The 8,647-nt window shown below is 36.2% G+C and overlaps 1 pseudogene; it reads left to right on the top strand.

Annotated features, from left to right (window-relative positions):
- The first annotated feature begins 5,626 nt into the window (after positions 1-5,626).
- Positions 5,627-8,327, top strand: LOC131153850 (uncharacterized; annotated as a pseudogene).
- The last annotated feature ends 320 nt before the right edge of the window (positions 8,328-8,647 follow it).

Here is an 8,647-nt window from a genome sequence, read left to right as displayed (position 1 = left end):
CAACTTGCACGAAGCTTACTGAGTCTTTGCTAATTATACTTACTAATATTGTTCTACCACTACTAATTCTTTCATTCATTGAAAAAATCATACGTTGAAATACTTATAGAGCTTTAATCTGAATTTCATATTGTGAATTACATTGATGTGTATAGTTTTGAAATTGTACTAATATGCTCTTTGTGAGAGTATACTTGTACGCAGCTTGTATCTTGTGTTTCTTGTAGTTCTTTGATGTTCCAAGTTGTTTGGATCATTGGCTAAGCGTGGGGATATCGTTTAAAGAGGCAGGCTTTAGCCTAATTGAAGGAGTGACCGAATGAGGGTATATTGTTTGGAGAGGCGGGCTCTAGCCTATTGAAGGAGTGCGTGACGGGGTTGTTCCGCCCAGCAAAGGGACTAGTTTTAGTGAATCCTGTGGTGGTTTGCCAAATTTGAGGACGTAGGCTGGGTATAAGCCAAACCTTGTAAAAATCCCAATCTCACTCTCTCAAGCCCTTACTCTTTATTTTAAGCACATATAAATTGCGTGGATGCTTTAATTGGTAATCATATATACTACATATATTTGGAAATCAAGTAAACTTAAAGTCTAATTTTGATTTGGATTGCGGAAACCGAAAGGGAGTACGTTGATTAAACCATATTTTGCGGAAACCATAAGGGAGTACGTTACTTGGTTAACACTCAAAGATAAATTAACTAAGAGTTTATTTTAATTTTGAATTTTGGGAAGAGTTTGAATGTTTTGATTGAAAATCATTTTTGAGAAAGCTAATTCATTATCAAAGGGATTGCATTAACAACAGGGCTACAAACAAACAAAAACTGAAATCTTGTATCTTATATATCTTGGTTTGAATGTTGTTTTTGATTGGATAATTGGTTTGGTTGATTGATTGATTACTTGTTTGTTTAAACAATAGTGTTGTGGATTAAAAGAACTAAGTTCTTGTGTGATGGGTAAATTAAATAAACAAGTCAAGAATTGGTTGAAAGAAATACAAAGAAGTCTTAAAAGGAATTAAGAGAAAATTTTTAAAAGTCCAATTCACCCCCCCTCTTGGGACTATATCTTTGTTTTCAATTGATATCAGAGTGGGGTTATAGAAAATCTTAATTAGTAACTATAAAAAGATCCTAATGGCTCACTTAGGCGTAGCTCCCTTTGGAGAGGGACAATCTTCAACTAGGCCTCCTATCTTTTGTGGACATAAGTACACTTTTTGGAAAAAAATGAATGCAAATCTATCTTCAAACTATGAATTGGAAAGCTTGGGAGGTTGTCAGAGATGATGACCTAATTCCCTTTAAACTTGTAGATGGAAAACAAGTTCCTAAAGAAAAAAAATGATATGACAGACTTAGATCATAAGATGTTGCAAGTTAATTCTTGTGCTATGAATGCTTTATATTGTGCTTTAGATGCTAATGAATTTAATTGAGTAATGACTTGCAATACGGCTGAGGAAATATGGGACAAGCTAGAAGTCGCTTACGAATAGACTATAGATGTTAGGGATAATAGGATTGATATGCTTACAAGCGAATATGAAGATTTTAAGATGAACTTTGATGAATCTATAACTAGCATGTACACTAGGTTCACTCACATAATAAATTCCCTAAATGTCTTGGGAAAAACCTACACTACTTATGAGATGATAAGAAAAATTCTTAGAGGGCTGCCACCTATATGGGAACCAAAATCAACTGCCATATCGGAAGGTAGAAGTTTGAAAAACACTTCCCTAGATGAACTTATAGGATCACTTCTCACATACGAAATGGCTATGAATGAAAGGAGTGGAAAAACCAAAGCCCAAGAATCAATAGTCTGTAAAACCTATAAAGAAAACTCTAGTAGTGAAGAAGAAATGGATCACTACAAAAAATAAGGTTATTAGTGACAGTTTTAAACCATCACTAATACTCACAAAACCGTCACTATTTGTATTAGTGACAGTTTTCAATTTGTCGCTATACCTGCCGTTATTAATACTTATTAGTGACGAATTTTTTAAACCATCACTAATAATAGAGTGTTAGTGACAGATTAAAATCGTCACTGGCAATAGAGTATTAGTGACGGATTAAAACCGTCACTAAAGATCTAAGCTCGTCACTATAAATTCTAAACCAGATTGAGCAAAAATCATCGCTAAAACCACAGTATTAGTGACGGTTTTAAAATTGTCACTAATTCTCCATTATTAGTGACGGTTTTAGATTTGTCACTATTGCTCTATTATTAGTGACAATTTTAAAACCGTCACTAATTGGTCAATTATTGGTGACGGTTCTAAAATCGTCACTATTGCTCTGCAGATTACTTATGGATTTAGTGACGGTTTTAAACCGTCACTAAAGCCATAGTATTAGTGACGATTCTGAAATCGTCACTAATACTTAAATTGCACAATTAATAGTGAATTTAATTTTTTTTCCAAATAATTAATTCCTGTAAAAATCTGTAATTAAATTACATAACATTAAACCATAATTGCAATAAAATTAATAAATTATTCAAAATTCTAATTCAAATTTAAATGCAAATATATTACACAAATTCAAATACATATACAAATTCAAATTTAAATACATTTCATTTGTTCAGATAAAAAAAAAAGCGAAAAGCTGCATTCGAGCTACATGACATTGTCCTAATGTTGTCACAGTTGCAAACCCTACAAATTAAGAAAGTTAAAAAAATTAGTATACGGTTTTTGAAAATAAATCACATCATTGTAGGAGGAAACATCAGATTGTAAACAATCAGTTTGATTGCAACGATTTGAATGTAAACAATATCAGCAAAGCTTTCTTTGTATAAAACGAAAAAATCCACCCCTCAATATAGACAGTACACACCAATACAAAGAATGAAAAACACAGCAACAATGCAAATTAGGTAGCATACACTAGCACAAAGTAACACTATAGAACTTGAAAGGTTAAGTTCAAAAAGCAGTCACGACTACAAAATTTAGTATTCTAGAAGGAATCACAGATATAAATAGCCTCTCCAAGGTTCGCTTTGACCACATAGTCCACAACGAATAACTGTAGGCACTTGGCTTGTTAGAGAGAGACTCTCTCCCTTCTCTCTAGGAAGGGCAAGCCGTGAGTGGAGTGTGGTGTTCTTCCTTGAATCTTGCGGATCGGTGTTTTCTTGGTGTGATTTGAGGTTGATCTTGGGTTTGTTTGCGGCAGATTCTATCTTGGACTTGATTTTAACCTCTAATTTGGTCGGATTCTCATATTTGGGTGTGTGGAAAGTATCCCGACAAGTTTCCCGCTCATGGAAATTTGAAAATGAGTGGCTCGGGCTGCTTGAAGGAAGGTGATGATGGGAACAGAGTTTTGTCCCCTAATGGATCGAAGATTAAAATGAAGAAGAAAATAGAGGATGCCTTGAACTTTATTGAGTTTTGAGGGGGAGATACATATTTAGGCTCTTGACCCAATTAAATAACCATTTCATTCATGAGTCACACTTTCCTTTTTATAAAATAAAATCCTAAACATCTCCTAAAAAGTTCAGTGGTAGCCAAACTTCATTTGGCAGTTCAATTTTATCCAAAGAGTTTCTATTAATATGAGTAATCTCTCTTACAGGCCATTCTCCAATGCTTTCCAATGAGATGGAGAGCATAAATATTTGGTTGGAGCTAGATGGCTAAGGTGATCAACAGAGGCATGCATTTAATTAACAGAAGGAGCATGTAGCATGCTGCTCCCATTTCATTAAACAAAAACTACATGAATATATAGCACCCTATTTATACTTATTACCATTCATAGCTCACAAATTGTACATTTTAAGCAAGACTGAAATCTCAATCACACATTCACACCAACAACCATTCGAACAAAAATCTTTGAAATTGGCAGTAACAGAAAAATGCTGCTAATCTTCTTGTCACAACCAGAGCTCACTGCTAAACTTCATGGAAACTTGAGAATAATTATTCATTTTCTATTCCTTGTTATGGAGTTATAGAAAGTTTCACATTCTTATTTGCTTTATGATAATAATATTTTTTCAGATAACTAATATATTATAAGCAATACATTTTTAGGAATAGGCATTCCGTGCAACAAACATAACTTCAATATGTATCTTATTCCTTGATACGTCTAATTGTTGCAGTTATTGCTCTGAGCACAACCTGTTCCCATCCCCCCATCCCCAAGATTGTAGCTTCATCTGATAAACTAGTGAATGGGATAGCCAAACAACTTTGCATGTTCATATCCTTGGGATATTAATACTGATGAGTAATGGAAATAAAGTGGTTCTATTTCTAAGATGTAATGGCCGCATAGAAGCACTAAAGCTATGTTTACTTTTTCCAAGAGCCTCTGTGTGCGTGTTACTTTTTTTTCTTCTTTTAATTCTAGAAATCAATAAATGATGCAATCTTCTGAAATCTGAGCTTTATCAAGCTGGTATCAGGCCTGAGGAGCTGGGGAGTATTATCAATCTCTCTGGTTTGAAGTTGGGTGCCTTGCCCTTTAGGTATCTTGGCATTCCCCTTATTTCTTCCAGATTAAATGCCTCCCATTTCTCCCCATTTATCAACCGAATTGCTGGAATGTTTAGAGAATGGCCGAGCCATACACTATCTTATGCAGGGAAATTAGAAATCTTAAACTCCATAATCCGAGAGGTTGAATGTTTCTCCGTTGTTTAAAAAACTGTTATAAGCATCAGAGATCAGATCGTGGAGAAAACTGGGGGAATCATGGCTGCTATTGATATGATAAAAAACTGGGAGAATAAGGGGTAGCTCAACTATGAATTTTGGAGAATCAAAAGCCCCAAACTGCCATGGGCTAGGGATGTTTGGTTTAGCAGTATCCTCCTCAAACATTCTGTGTGCCTTTGGCTGGGGCTAAAAGGGAGACTTCCAACGTGTGATAAGAAGATTAGCAGAAGACATGGACCGGTTATATACATTCTGTAAGTCAAAATCAGAAACTTTGGAGCACTTGTTCTTCAAATGCAATTTCACATCAGCTGTGTGGAATAATATCAGATGTTGGATGGGTATCAAAAGAGCTATGACCATGATTAAAGCTGATGAAAAGTGGCTTCACAAATAAATCATGAAACTAATTGCTAGAACAATCAGAACCATGAACAAGTCACAAATAAATCAGTACAAGACAGCCGTAGCACCCAGAAACTCAAACACAACCCCAAGAAAGCAACTCACAGCACTAGAACAATTGGAGAAGTGAATCACTGAAATTACCATGGCTTACAAAAAAATAGCTTATGAGCACTGCCACTGCTCCAAGAGAGTCTCCAATGACTGTTACTAACACCGAACCACAACTAACAAATTACCATGAGTGCATGGTCACAACAAAGATTAGATCTTTGAGCAATACACATGTCGAACAACTTGATATTTTGATACATGGAAGGAATTAGAACATTAAATCAAAAAACACAGCAAATCCCACTATTTTAGACCCAATAAACTCAATAAGCATTGATAAACTGCTTCACGAAGCATCAAAGAACCATTCCTTGGGTCCCGCAAATGAGCAATGAAAAAAGGTGAGAGCTTTGGCCAAAAAACATCACGAAAAAAATCCAATAACATGTTAATAGATGGATTGGATCACTGCTGAATCATTTCAGGTCAAAACCATGTCTGAAAGTGGCTTCATGCGCCGGCGCATGCGGTCGGCCTTGGCAGCCTTCGTCCAGCGTGTGAGGTTCCATGAGACACTGCGTGGAGGTGATATTTCAGTGCGGGCAAATCAGCAGTGCCTGTGGGTGACTATGGTGTTGATTTTGACAAATTTATGGTGGGTTTGGTGTTTTTGAACTGACAGTGTCACCCAGAAAACCAGCGACTGGTCTGACTTCCTGCTGCTGCTGGCTATTTTTTAGGGTTATAATATCGCTGAAAAATCTTCTATACTGATAGACATGCAACAAATTTTGGGTTTTAGGCTTCAATTTTGATGGTGGTGTTAACACATAGGGTTTTGGTTTCAGAATCATACTGTAATACCAAGTTGAATAATTGGGTAAAATGGAAGACTTAAACTCAAAAATAGGTCTCTCCCTCTAACTTACACTTGTTACGAACCAAACTATAGCTATTAATAATAATTCTAAAAGACTAAATAACCATTAACATATTTCATGACCTATCTTATTTTTGATAAAAAAACGAGCTGAGGAATTCATTTCTTGTCCAATGGCTCTCATGCTAGTCAGTGCCCATAGTACACGTCCCTAACCATGGCGATATACCACTTCCCCTCTACTATTCCACTATTCAGAAATTCCCATGATAGGGAGATTGAGAGCTCTGTAGATTTTTTTCGCAGCTTGTACAAAGTTTATTTCCAGAACATTTTTAGTGAACTAAAGTGGACCCTGAACAATAGTGGCAGTCACCTCCAACTACAGGAAACTCATATTTCCAGCAGTAACCAGCAGCAAGTTCCCCTGGAAGCTTAGTTGGAAGACTAACAAAGGTTTCTTCTTCTTCTTCTTCCCTTTTTTTTTTTGCTTGGGAGGCAACCCTCCGAAAGATCCTTATGCTAAACAACGTGAATAGATGCTATGGAAAAAGATGCTAAGTCAAATGACCATATTCTTCTACCCTTCTCAGACCAGCCATTTTTGGGACTTGGCCATTGCACTGACCAGGCAGCAGTCATCACTGCTGTGATAGAGGAGAAAGAAATGGGCATGGAAAGGCATTTGGTCAAGTAAAGTAAGGAGAAAAAAATATGAAGAGAAAAAGGAAAAAAATACCTCTGTTGTATGTCCAGGACCTTGGTTGATTAATCTAGCAGCAGCTAGAAGCATTTGCAAGCAGGGCTAGGTGATCACATACACACACAACAGAGATTACAGTATCTTCACTTGACAACCAATTAGAAGAAGAATCAGAACAGCAACAACAATTACAAGAAACAGCTGCCTGCAAGAATGAACCTTATTGGTCCTTTTCTATCACTATCACAACTAATTCCCTCACCTCTCCTTTGTTCCTTCGCAGCTCCAAGCTTGGCTTGAATGTTATCCCCCACAATTACCGGAAGCCCTCACATCCCTACCACCCCCATCAATAAATACTGAAAGATACTCTCTGGCAATCTCCCATCATGATCACATCCCTCGCCCACTAAGGAAGCAGAAACACCATCTAAATTCCCAGATTTGCCAGACGTTTTTCCTTCTCTTTTAACAGAAATAAATAAAACCATATATAAATATGCCCTACAATCTGTTAAAGCCTAGCCTTTTGAGAAATTTTTTTTAGATACAAATGTAAATAAATTACAAGTACTACTAAAAATAAAGAAAAATAAAGAAATTCACAAATAAAAATTTTGAAACATGAAATATAATTTATAAACTACTTGTTGGCCACTCATGAAATATTAACTTGAATTGATTAAGTAAATCATGACAAGAGATAGCCATAACAATACAAAGTTCAAAATATTTTCAATATTTAAGATACAACTCTTAGTTATTTTGACAAGCTTGAGGTCACAAAGTTTTAGGAATGAACCCATCTATGGCATTCCTTCTTTGGAGTAAATTGTTTTGAACTTCTTGAGATGCTTAAAGCCCATAAAAAAGGTATCCGGTGAGCAACTGTCAACACGTTTGGCTACATTGCAAAAGCCATTCGACCACATGATGTCCTAGCAACATTATTGAACAATCTCAAAGTGCAGGAGCGTAAGAACCATGTGTGTACTACTGTGGCAATTGCAGTAGTTGCAAAAACATGTTCTCCTTTTACAGTACTACCAGCATTAATGAATGAGTATCGTGTACCAGAACTCAATGTGCAGAATGGTGTTTTAAAATCATTCTCTTTTCTTTTTGAGTTGATTGGTGAAATGGGTAAAGATTATATTTATGCAGTCACTCCACTACTTGAGGATGCTCTCGTGGATAGAGATTTGGTACATAGGCAAACTGCTTCCCAGCTGTTAAGCACATGGCTTTGGGAGTGGCTGGTTTAGGTTGTGAGGATGCTTTAGTACACTTGCTGAATTATGTATGGCCAAACATATTTGAGACTTCTCCGCATGTTATTAATGCTGTCATGGAAGCCATAGAAGGGATGAGGGTTGCCTTGGGTGTAGCTGCAGTCCTAAACTATTGTCTGCAAGGGCTCTTCCATCCTACAAGAAAGGTTAGGTAAGTTTACTGGAAGATTTATAACTCACTGTATATTGGAGCTCAAGATGCACTAGTGGCTGCTTATCCTATGTTGGAGGATGAGGAGAGCAACATATACAGTAGGCCTGAGTTGGTGATGTTTATATGAGGTTTAGTTTGTTCTTCATGCTTCAAGTGAATCTACAAGAGGCTCTTGGATAGGCTAGGACCTATCCTGGGGTTGTTTCCGTGGTAGTTGCAGTTTGTTTGGATGTGCATGCTTATTAAGCTAGATTGATGAACTTCTTGCTATTTGTTAACTTCTTCAGTAGTTTGCTAATTTAGGAACATTGTTATGAAATGAATACTTTAATGTTGTGAATTTGATAGTTTTCATGTACTTCCTCTCTGACTTAATTTTCTATCCTTGTATTAATTTTGTTTTACTTCCATCCTCTCTTAAATTTTCATAAATATACTGTTGGATCC

Source organism: Malania oleifera, chromosome 4 (assembly GCF_029873635.1).
Source record: "Malania oleifera isolate guangnan ecotype guangnan chromosome 4, ASM2987363v1, whole genome shotgun sequence".
In the NCBI taxonomy this organism is placed as follows: Eukaryota; Viridiplantae; Streptophyta; class Magnoliopsida; order Santalales; family Ximeniaceae; genus Malania; species Malania oleifera.
This window is presented reverse-complemented; position numbering and strand designations above follow the sequence as displayed.